We start from the raw sequence: 12065 nt of genomic DNA on the forward strand, positions 1-12065 counted from the left end.
ACACAGGGGCAGTGCTTTCAACACATCCTATACCTATCTGTCTGTCTGTTTTTTAAAATAAAGCTAAGTTCTGGTTGCTAATCCACCACCAACATCTGCTATTTCCTTACTGTACGCTGAAATGTGAGTGAATGAGTGTTGGTGGGTTTTCACTCTCTTACTCAAATCCATGTGTGCACACACTCCTCCATACAGTACTGTACAGTCACTATAGGGAAGGTGTCTCTTGCCAGTGATGTGTGGTTACAGAGCTGACTGTCCCACAGCAGAGGCTTGTTTATACAGCATAGCTGGGCCAGTTTCCTCCTACAGGTTTGAGATTTAAAGACTTGGCAGGAGCACACGCTGACTGAGACAGAAAATACACATCGACCGATGATTTTATTTGGACACATGCTTGTTCGGAGTGTATTTATCGACCATTTCGACTGCAACATGGGACTGTTTGGGAGACGACGGAAAAACAGATCCGGCACAAACAGTGCATCCCCAAATGCTGGGCTACAGCAGAGAGAAGAGCGCTCTCTCAGGAGCGGTTTTCATGCAAACCGTAGCTGATGAGGCTTTTGTCTTCCCCCATCACACCAAGCACCATACACACTTTGTTGTCCCGGCGGACGGCAAAGTGTTCCACGTCTCCAAGTAACGCCTTACCCCGCTGAGCATTATCCCCTCCTCTGAGCACTCTACCAAGACTGCTGGTGATAATGATCAAGTCATCTCTGTGCTGCAGTGAGGGCCCACCCTCAAACACTCAGCGCAGGAGGTAATTCCCCACTGATTTCTGGTCTCGAACTCGGGCACATCAGTTCATACAAATAAAGTATGGCGAAGTTAATATCGCTTGTCAACAAAAAGTTCCATTGCCAGCCTGTGTTGACCAAATGTCTGGGGACAGCGACTAATGACTGTTAAGGTACATAAATTATGTGACATAGATCATTAAACCATCAGGTTATATTAGATTTACTATACATGTAAAGAGTGTTTTGGATTCGTGCCTGCTGGCAGGAAAGAACATACAGTGCTGTAGTCAAATTGGTGGCACAGTCTGTTTTGGTTTGCAAATGAGACTGTTGTTGGCTTGAGGTAGCGGTTGTTGTACTGACATGAAAGTCATAAATTGAGGTTGTTATACCAACTTAAGAATCCCCTTTTTTAAAAGTTCCCAAACTTGTTCATGTCACAGGTTCACAGAAAGCCAAAGGTCTCATGTGTAATATGGATTTGAGATTTTATACTGTATATACTGGAGTATATACTGTGTGTGGAGAGATATGATTGGCAAAATATACTAGTATACAAAAGTAATTTGTTCCTAAATATTTAAATCAATTATTCCTGGTAAATGATAATGAACGTACCTTACAGAACCTATGGAGTTGTGTAGGCCACATATCAGAACCACTGGCTTAAACCAGGGCTGTATAGGAAGGCTGTTGTTCTAACCTACTTTGGCGTGAGAAATGCTCATTCTCGTGTCACATCTGATATTAACCCATACAAATACACAACGTTGTAGAATAAAAACACTGTGTTTTGGCAAGTAAACGTTATGTAGGTGTGTTGTTGGTGTTACCAAAAATGGCAGTATTTCCTGATCTGTTCGTCGCCGACCCTTCGCCGTGCGTTGTGACGCTGCCGTAACGTGGGGTTTCCCAGACCTGAGTGCAGGGTTACCGCGCCCATCTCTGCTGTTTGATGGCCGGAGGAAGAAGCGACTGAGAGCCTGGCGTGAAGGAAGAAAAAAAAAGAGGGACGACGACGGTGGGAAAGACGAGAAGGGATTTTCGCTTTGAGTTGGAATTTGCGTTGAGACGGAAGAACGCTCCAACGGGACCGTGCCACGTCTTTTCTGGGTGAACCTTACATCTCTGCGCCTCTGTGCCGGTGTGTCTCCCCCCTCGGCGGGTCAAAAACTGGGTTCTGGGAGTGCCGCTCCTCGGTAGCTTAACTCACGTTAGCTCAATCTTAGCGCCTGGGCGGAGAGAGGAGAGACGAGATTCCGCTGTTTCCAGTCAATGTGATATAAACAACGGATACCCTCGACTGAAAGCGGGTAAGGACGTGTATTGATATTTTACATTGCGCTTCAGGAAATGCATGAAGTGTCTGTGCAGTGTGCTAGCCTGTCGAGCGGGGAAGATGAACGAAAGGGGTTAAACCCGAGATAGTGGCTCCTACGTTAGAGCTAGCTGGGTTAGCCTGCTGCTAGCTAGAGAGTGGGTGGGGGTCACTGTTAAAGAAACTTAACGCACTGCGTTAACCCAGGTGTCCGTTCAGCAGGTTTAGCTGGTTTTATATCTGCTGCTTCTCTCCGGTAAGCTGGTGGCGTTAGTTAATGTACTAATGTAGATTAGAAGGTTAACGCTAGTTAAAGCTGGGTAGGTTAGCCAGCACCCCTCTGCAACGTCCGGGTATCTTTCTCCTTCTCTGAAGAGATATCGTTAAACTATTTGGCTTAAACTCTATCAGCGTTGCTTTAATGGTCCATTTATCCAAGCATTATACAAATTCGGGGTTCACTTAAGTCCTAATATTGAGCCCAATTACCCCCAACACATTGGGTCTGTACGTCGGCACACATTTCACACCGTTAACGTTACCCGGTGAGCTAAATGGTCGCACAGTTGCTGCTCAAGAGTATTGTTGACTAACCCGAGGCGAGCTGTGATAATCACATAGCTGCAACTTCTTGTACTTGCACAACTCAAACAAACGTGTACAGAGTTTGGCTTTACTTCCTCTCGTGTAGCATCGTGCAAATAACAACGAAGCGAGTCTAAATGTGGCTCCTTCACCACCACCACCCCCACTATCTCACAGCCAGTCCACACCAGCTAGCCAGCAGTGGCCACAGCCTACGTTTGCGTCCTGCTCCGGCTGATCTGTGATCTGTGCTTGTTCAGAACATGGCAGCCAGAACAATCTGCCCGTAACGTTATATATCAGTGAATACGATCGGTGTTGTAGTCTAGTGTCGCTTTCATGTACAACTCGTGCATTGAATGGTTCATATTTCTCTTTCTAAAAATATATATTTACACTGCGGCCTAATTTCTCAGTTGCAAACTCTCATTTTGACAAACTGTGTTTAAACGGGTTTGTTGACCGAGCAGCGTTTAATCCGGTGAATCGAAACCAACCCATCATGTATTATTATGGCTGCTGTGTGCCACAGCCAACGTTACACGTTAACACACGTTCAGTTACAGTCCGACGGAGGCACTGACAAGGAAACATCGTGTATGCGATTATGCACAAAGTATAAAACTAACAAGATATTTAGGTATATTATCGAGCGGAAACGCAGGTTTTAGGATCGCATTGAGGGAATGAGCGCCGCCGTGGAGCTGGTGGGGCAATAGCCATTTTAGTTTAGTGTTAAACCAAACGTCGGTGAGCGAACACACCGCTCGGTCTGAATGTGAACTTCTCACTTTAATGATGTGAAGACGAGATTGGCTGCTAGGTAATTGGATTTTGACAATCTGTTTATCTCGATCACGGGTCTGTTTGTTAGCAGCTACACCTACAGCCCCGCCGGGCCGCGCGGCTCCACGGCGGTCCAGGCTTGTAGCCCGGAACACGGGCACATTTCACCCACGACGAAGCACTAAATCACAGTTAAGCACAGCGGCGTGGGGCCGGTACAGTAGAAGAGACGAGAGGAGTGCGGAGATTTGTGCTTAGTGGCGACGTTAAATAATCCGAAAGAGGCTTTTAGCGACGAGTCAGACGTCGCAGGAAGTGGAGCTGAGCGCCTCCTCCAGATATACGTAACGTTAGCCTGACATGTTCAGATGTGGCTTCTAAATATCCGACTTCTACTCGACTACATGACATGTTCGGTGTTCGTTAACAGAGCTATTTGTATTTACTGGTTCACAAAGATGAATTCATTTCGCCAGTGTGCCCCCCCCCCCCCCCCCTCCGCCTCCTCGAATGAATGGGTTCCTGTATTCAGGGCCCAAGCAGCTGCAATGAACAAGATGGCGTTCAAAGCCTTTCTCATCGCCGCTTCTTCTCAGACGGGGAGAGACAGATGCCGAGCATCGGAGGGGTTCAGGCTTGGCAGACTAGATTTCTTTTGATTTCCTCCATCGTTAAAATAATGTGCCGAATGTATTTGTGTCGAAACGTGTTTAAAGCGGAGGGAGAGTCCTGCTCAGAGGGATCCGGTATGTGTGCACCTCAGAGCCAGGGCGACATGGTGGGGAAGGGCCGTGAACGTTAACGCCACGGAACATGGTCAATATTTTAATTATTTATTCGAAATAAACATTTGTTTTACTTATTTTGATATTAAGCTTAATGGCATGTTTTAGCATTTGTAACCACATCTCAGGGAAGTTGAACATATTTGTCTCAATCCTCACAGTTAAATGTGACTAAATAGATAAAAATAGATCTTTAATTGTGAATAAAATCTAGTGATTAAGATTCCGCTGAGCTTTAATTGCAGTGATCCCTCCGCATGTTTTGTCAAAACACGTGAAAACATAAATGTGACATTTAGTCAACTTTATTTTAAAAGAAAACAGTTTGTTGTGCTTTTTTCTGTGCCCTTGATCAGCCACATTCCTCCAATTCATAGTCTGTTCATAAGTATGTATTTCCTATGTTGGTTATGTAAGCAGGGCCACCCTTCAAGCAGAGGATCGGCGGTTCGATCTCAGGCTCCACTAGTTGCATGTTGATGTTTCCTTGAGCAAGACACTTAACCCCCAAAAGTGCTCCCGTATCTGTGCCTACAGTGTAGAATTGTGATAGAATCTGAATTGTAAGTCGCTTTGGATAAAAGCGTCCGCTAAATGACTGTAATCTAATGTAGTCTAATGTCTCTCTCTTCACCTCGGAATCCACTGTAAATATATTATGAAGCTTATACGTAGCACTGGACAGAGTGCATTTTTGATCAATGATCGGTTTGATTAGAGGGAAAACCTGTATGGACGCGTAAGAGCATCCAGTTATGTAACTAGGCGTTAAACATTGTTCCGTTTAATGTTAATCAGCTTTCGTGGCCGTAACCCAAACAATACGGGCACCCAGAATGCATTTGACAGTCTGTCTGGTGACCCTGGTGGACAGTGATGGCATAATCTACCAGCGTTTCTGAAAAGTCGTACCGATGTAAGCAACGATACAAGTGGTGTATGACCAGCTTATCTGAAAGCCTCGATGTCGGTAATGGGTCTGAAAGACATTTGTCGCTGGATTTGTACACAGCCGAGCTTCTCAGTAGGATGAGTGTCACCACAACATAATGACCATGTGTTTAAAACCCGAGTCATTGGCCTTTTGCGCTGGGCGCGGGGGGGGGGTCCTTTGTTTTTATCCCGCTGATGTGTATTTTCTCTTTTTAATCTGCGAGTGCAGGATATGAATAGGATTAAAATCTCTGGGGATTTCACTCGTTGGGATTATGTGGATTTGGGCAGTGATAGTGCTGATTTCACTTCACTTCTGATATGATGCTGCTTTCAACTATATGTCCACGAGGCATCTTTAAAAGTGGCTTTACCACATGGTAGCTTGTCCAAACTAAACTTAAAACTGCTCAGTGTGACAGACCGTGCTCATATCTTAGTTACATTCATTAGTTAAAGTCTCTTATATTTTACTGTGCGTAGCAGCACCATGTCATACCATTTTAAATAAATTGTCTGTTAACACCAGAACATTGGCGTCAGCCGATGTTAACCTAAGATGTGTTTCTCTTTTTTCTCCAGCAGATTGGGTCTAAATGCTGTTTAAGACTTTTTGTTTTCACTCTGTGTGCCGTGTTGGACGGTGCTCCGTAGGGCTGCAACCAACAACTATTTTTATATCGATAAATCTATATTATTGTACCGATTAGTCAAAATTCATGTCAAAAATTCATTTCCACTCCCCCCAAAAAATCTAAATTGACCATTCAATGTTATTTCGACAAACTGTATGTCATCACTACATCTTAAAGTGCAAAACTCAACTGTAGGGTCATTTTTGATGAACTGTGTATCACCGTATGTTGCTGCACAAAACAAAATGTAAACAGTGGTTTGCATATTAAAGTGCACAACTTAACTTAAAGGAGTGCCTCTCAGCAGTTCAACAAAATGTAATTCATATTTTCTATTAAAGCCCGTAACAAAAAAGTAAGTTCTGCAAAGTGGATGCTGGTGTCCCCAACTCAAATGTAGGAATCAAAGGTGTGTTAGACGTTGGGTGTGTGTTGTAATGAAGTGAACTTCAACATGTCCACGTGTTCTGTACTTAGTCTGGAAACTATTTCGAGCTGCGGAGAAGAGACGCTCACAAGGTGTCGATGTAGCAGGCACACACAAATAAGACTTTGCCAGAAAATTGCCAGACAGGGAAGCAGTGCCTCATTTGCTTTCCACCGCTGCAAAGGATGTGTGTCTTTAGGCAGAGGCTGTTCCCCAAACTACTTGAGAATCTGGGTTCTCACTGAAGGGCTGGTGGCGTTGTGCCTCATCCCCACCGTCCTTCTGGCTGGATGTTTCTTCTAAGTCCTACCAAAGCAGTGAGTCCAGCATAGATGCAGACCTGTGTCTGAAACCTGGGATCCAGGGGATGTAGGCCATCTCAACCTCCCACCATGTTGAGATTTCCTGTCCTGCACATGGGTGTTGTCAGAGGTGGTTTTCTGTGTGGACATTCTCAGTCCTATAATGAGTGCAGGTAGAGGGTCTCGTGACTCCCCACTGAGATAAACATGAGCACCCAAAGGGCTCGAGAGCTTGTTCTAGCTCCTCCAGCAGGCCTCACTGTTCAGGTTTGAGGTCTTTGCTCTTTATGTAACTTCTGGGTCTGACAGAGTTGCTTTAACGGACCACCTCTGCTCTAGCAGGCGGCTGATCATGTGGTGAGAGCTATTCCGTCTTCCGTCTTGAATTAGCTCGTGTTCAGGAATGCCTGTTTGTTTTTGTTTTGTTTTCAGCTTTGAGCTGGATTCTTCAGTGCTTGATTTACCACCAGTTGTAATGTGTGGCCAGCACAATTTCCAAACTTCTAAATTGTTGTTTCGATCCAGGATGCAATAATCATTGTGGTGTGTCGCTCTTCATGTAGCATAGTAGTTGAACTGTAGCTTCATTGATAAAATGTGGCTCGTCTCTGCATCAGTCGTTAATGATGCAGCCGACCAATGACTGGAGCCCAAAACGACTGACATCATGAAGCAGCAATTAGGCTACGTTATGATATCGAAGAATAACGTAAAACATCAGGTCGTTGTCATTGATGACGTCAACTAATCGCGGCAGCCCCAGTGCTGCATCAGGTGATACGCTTTCCTGTCTTTATTGCCGATGCTGTTCTGTACACTTTACAATGTACATCACCACTCTGTTTCGCTGCAGACTTTGTTTATCACAACCCTTTTTTTGATGGCGTTATCAAAGGTGTGGCTAAACAATAAGTAGCCAAATTGTCACCAAACCACTGACGTCCTGTTACCGAGTTTATCAACTACAGCTCTTTGCGTTTATGGTTGTGATTTTAGGTGCTCATACTTGAAGCACTTCGACAGCGTTGGTGCTAAGCTAACTCAACGCGTGGCTTCAGGGAAGTGGGCTGTATTTCATATAGACTAATGCCTTTTTTCGTATACTGTCACGATATCTCATATGATTGTATCACAATGTGATTGTTGGAAAGACAATGCATCCTAAGACGGAGAGGTTTGAAGTCGCTGCTGAAGTCGTTTTAGTTTGAAAACTTCAGGGTTTTATTCTGGATGGGCGGAGTCAGAGACCTTTTTAAAAGGGGTTTTCTTCTTGATTGTGTTATTAGTCACGATGTGTCTACTACTGGTGGCCTCTGCATTATGGCACTCATTACTTCACTCTTAGTTCTGGTGTTTTGTGGTTTAGCAATCAAAATCCTTTTCCTCTTCACTCACGGAGCTTCTCTCTGAACACAACTGAAACGGTTTCGTCAGGGGTGTTGCACATCCATCGTCAAATGTGGGGCTGAAGATTGTGTTGCTGTAGCTTTCTGTTGCTAGGTCGCCTTAGGCAGAAGCTGTCAAAGTTTATTGTTAAACGATCTGCTGGCAGCTGAGTTTGACCTGTATACCGTTGAGCTAATTATTAGTCTAGCTGTTTAAGTTATATTCACTTAACTCAACATCTGTTTAGCACACACACACACACACGTTATTTTGAACCGTAAGTACCAGTTGAAGGCTCAGGGCTCCAGTAAACTATTTTCCAAATCAAATTTTGGTGTATTGTTAAATGTGGTTAAATGTAGCACAGGGTGGAAATGCCAGTACACTCATAAAAACAGGAGGTCTGGCCCTCGACACCAGAAGGTGGAGTTTGCGTATTTCAGTGACGGGGTGATGATGCTGGAAAGGATCTCAACAGCAAAATCATAAACCAATACAATTCAAACTGACTGCACTGAGTGTCACATCTGATGATGCAGGTGGAGGAAGATTCTAGCTCTTTCCTGTCAGAGGAACTTTTTTGGAACTTGGGGGTCTTTACTTGCATTGCAACAAGAAGTCTTGTTTGAGATATGTCAAACACAAACCCAGAAGTTGTAAGAACTTGTACAAAGCATTTATTCACATAGTAGGCAAGAACTTGGGGACAGTAGATTCAACAGTGTCTAAAAGTGGACATTTCATATGTTTATTAACCCTCTCAACCCCAAAACCTGCCGGCGGGATAGAAAAGCATGTGTTCTTTAAAAAATTGCCAAAACCATAGCGTTTATCATAGTCAGACTGTCCTCCACATCATGTGTGATGAACACTTCCCTCTAATAACACAACCGAAACTAAGCTTAAAATTGTGATATTTCGTCAAAAACATTTAAAAAAACTTATTTAAAAATGTTGCCCAAAATAAACCGTTTGCTCAAAACAGATCCTGTAAAAAAACTAAATGTTGCACTCGTCAGCGCAACTTTGAAGCCATGATTCCTCCAGCTGACACCAGCTGTCACGTGACAAAGAATCTGTGAAAGTTCAACTGAACTGCAGGCTGCTGAACGCAGCGCATTGAGGAGAGAGAAGAGAGGAGAGGCTGTAAGAAGAGGTTGTACAAATGTGAATAGCTTCATGTATTAATTCATGTATTATCATCATTTTTTCAAACATTGGTAACACTTGTTGCAACTTGGAAACATTTTGGATATATAGATTCCATTGTTGCCAGTTCTTGTAAAAAGGAATTATCAAAGAAATGAAATTTGCGTTTTGCGTTTTTATGATTTATGACATTGTAACTGTGTTATCCTGAACAAAAGACATTTTTGAGTTCTCTGTACTTCTAGCCATGTTTGTGCGGTTTCCATTGAGGTGCAGGACTTATACATTGCAATTAAAACCAGGGCTACAGAGAGAAACATGTGACTGGAGCAAAAAAACACCCAGAAACTGCCCGGGGTTCAGAGGGTTGAAGTTAAAAACAAAGTTGTGGATCCACTTTGTGACTTATCTGACATGACATGTTAACCAATTGCAATTGCACATTGGGGCAGTGAATGACTGAGCATTCTCACTGGAGGCCAGAGACCATTGTGGCAAAGGAAGCCTGTAGCAATTTCTCCTTTTTGGGATCACAGACCTTTGAGAACAGAGCAGTTTAGATGTTGAATGGAGTTTACTAGCTTGCTGTTGAACAAACTCCACCAACACTAAACAATCGCATCTTTAACACATGATTTTTAGCGCAGACCACATGTGACCAGCCACATGTTTGCCCATATGATAAACATATTACAGTGCAGTGCACATGCCGGACCTGTTCAATTTGCAACAGTTGGAAACCATATCACAGCAAGGTGGCGGCAAGATCTGCCCATTAGGGCAAGGTATTGGTACTCCATACCCTTTTTTAAGGAATTGGAATAACCCAGTACAAAGTAGTATCAAAACTTCTCCAGTCAGATGATCCCTTTAGTGCCCAGATATAAGAACTAATTACCATTTGTACGCAGCAGCTACAATCCATACAGCGTGGATCGACTGCCTGCACACTGCTCTGAGCACAGATATGTCTGAGCAGGCGGCTAGCAGCTAATGGTGCTAACAGCGCTAATAACATCAACAGTGCTGACATTTTTTACCTGTGGGGGGACCGGAGATGGTCCCCACACCGTAGGTTTCAGCGGTAACCGCTATATGAACGTAGCGCAGTTCATCTGTGACTAGCTACTGGGACACACAGTGATCTTCCATTCACACGAAGTGTATCGAATGAAGCACTCTATTGGTATAACTCAAGGGTGTTGGCACTGGCATCATAATTGTTTTAACAATACTCAGCCCTGCTGCCAGATATTTACTCTGGTTACTTAAGTCCCAACCTATTTTTACAATACTTAAGTACATGTTTGCTTGTTGGTTTGTTTTGATTTCAGAAAAATCTTGGCATTAGTAGTTTGATTTAGGAATTATATGTTGCTTAGAGCTAATGTTAGTTAAACCGGTCATAATTCTCTCTCAAATATCTATTTTATGTTTCTGGGAAAACATAGCGTTTCGACAGGCAGCCGATCAAAAGGTGCATGTCTATGCTCTACCAGTCAGTTTCTGTCTCATTCCGCAAATTGAAACATTTGGGTGATGCCGTCTGAAATGAATAGTTTGGAGTGTCTCCATTGATATACCCGAATTCATTTGAACGATGTCGGCGTACAGTTTCACACAAATCGTTGTTTATGAGCTTGACTAGCCGGGCTAAGCGGACTAGCATGCTACAGCACTCCTACAACTAATAGGACTAAAACAACTGGTGCGCTGCCAACCCTTTAGTAGGCCTAAACGGCTGTTTGGGTTTCAGGGCGTATCTAAAATATGTTGCATGTTGATGTTTGATTGCACCAATCCTGTAACGAAAGGGTTTGGAATGAATACACATACTGTTGCATCGCTAATAGCCTGTCACCACTGGCCAAAAGGTCGTAGCCACTGTTTTGAATAGTCAAAGTGACAAAAGAGCAGCTTAGTGACCCACACACAGACCTGTCACCACTCAGACACCGTGTGGAACCTGCTGAAAGCCCATCACAAGCCCTAGCAGAGCTTTGCCTATGCACCTCTTTGAATAGAGACCAAGGTTTATTTACATTTTAGCCACGGGGAAAACGTGACCAATCCTGAGATAACGGTAACGGATGGCCAGTATTAGACTTTTCTTTTGTCTTTAAAGCAAGAAAGGCAATAGTCACTTGAGCAAAAGAGTGGGATGTAAGGCTGGATACCGCCACTGATTTCATGAATCGATTAGATTCCGATTCACAAGATTTCAATTCAGTATAGATTCGATGAGGGATGTTTCAGTTGCAACACCAATATTGCTTGGATATGAAAGATATTCTCAGAGAACTAATGCTGTAACTTGACCAAAGAACCCTCTAACCTTGTGCATTAATAGTATTAATGTTTACATTAAGAAACCTCGGTCTGAAAATGGCCGAGGCGGGGCTTAAGTGCAATCCAAATGTTTACAAATGACGTGGGACTCGTTGGTGTTACAGCAGCGTCATGTGTGCCAGCAGCCAGTAAGTATTTGAGCGACACAGAGAGACAACAATGCGCCCACAGCAGATCAGCTGTTGTTGAAGAAATTAGCTGTAAAGTTATATCGTGCTATTAAATGTACAGTGTCACACACTCACTGTACATTTGAACAGTGTGCGTGCTTGGCGGTGCCTTCAGTAGAGCAACTCCCAGCATAGTTTGATTCCACTAAGCTTCTTCTTCATGCATCTCCGGGAGAAAGGCTTCTTAAAAGATCGATCTCTGGGTTTTAATAAGTAGATATCTGATCATTCAAACGAAGATCGATTTGAATTGCAAAATGCAGCTCTAGTGGGCGAGCTGTCATGTGACTCTTCACACAGGCTTGTTCCTCTCTTGGAAGCTTGGAGAGAAAGCTCGGGGGGAGGGCTATGATTATTAATGCAATCAAAGGAGTGTGTTTTATGTTTTAAATAAAGTCATGCTTTTGGCTTTGGGCTAGCCTGACCTTCCTTTCCTCTTCTTTTTTCCCCCTCATCCTTTTGAATTTAACTCATTCATTTATCTGTATAAAAAG

General features: G+C 43.6%; 1 protein-coding gene across 1 annotated transcript in view; it reads left to right on the plus strand.

The window, feature by feature from the left end:
- The first annotated feature begins 1698 nt into the window (after positions 1–1698).
- Positions 1699–12065, plus strand: part of gnb1a (guanine nucleotide binding protein (G protein), beta polypeptide 1a) — a 30759-nt gene continuing 20392 nt past the window's right edge. Inside the window, exon 1 of the mRNA XM_079168236.1 lies at positions 1699–2059. The gene's annotated coding sequence lies outside the window, so the exon portion shown is untranslated. The remainder of the gene's footprint in view (positions 2060–12065) is intronic.

Source organism: Pholis gunnellus, assembly GCF_910591455.1.
Source record: "Pholis gunnellus genome assembly, chromosome: 2".
Classification (NCBI taxonomy): domain Eukaryota; kingdom Metazoa; phylum Chordata; class Actinopteri; order Perciformes; family Pholidae; genus Pholis; species Pholis gunnellus.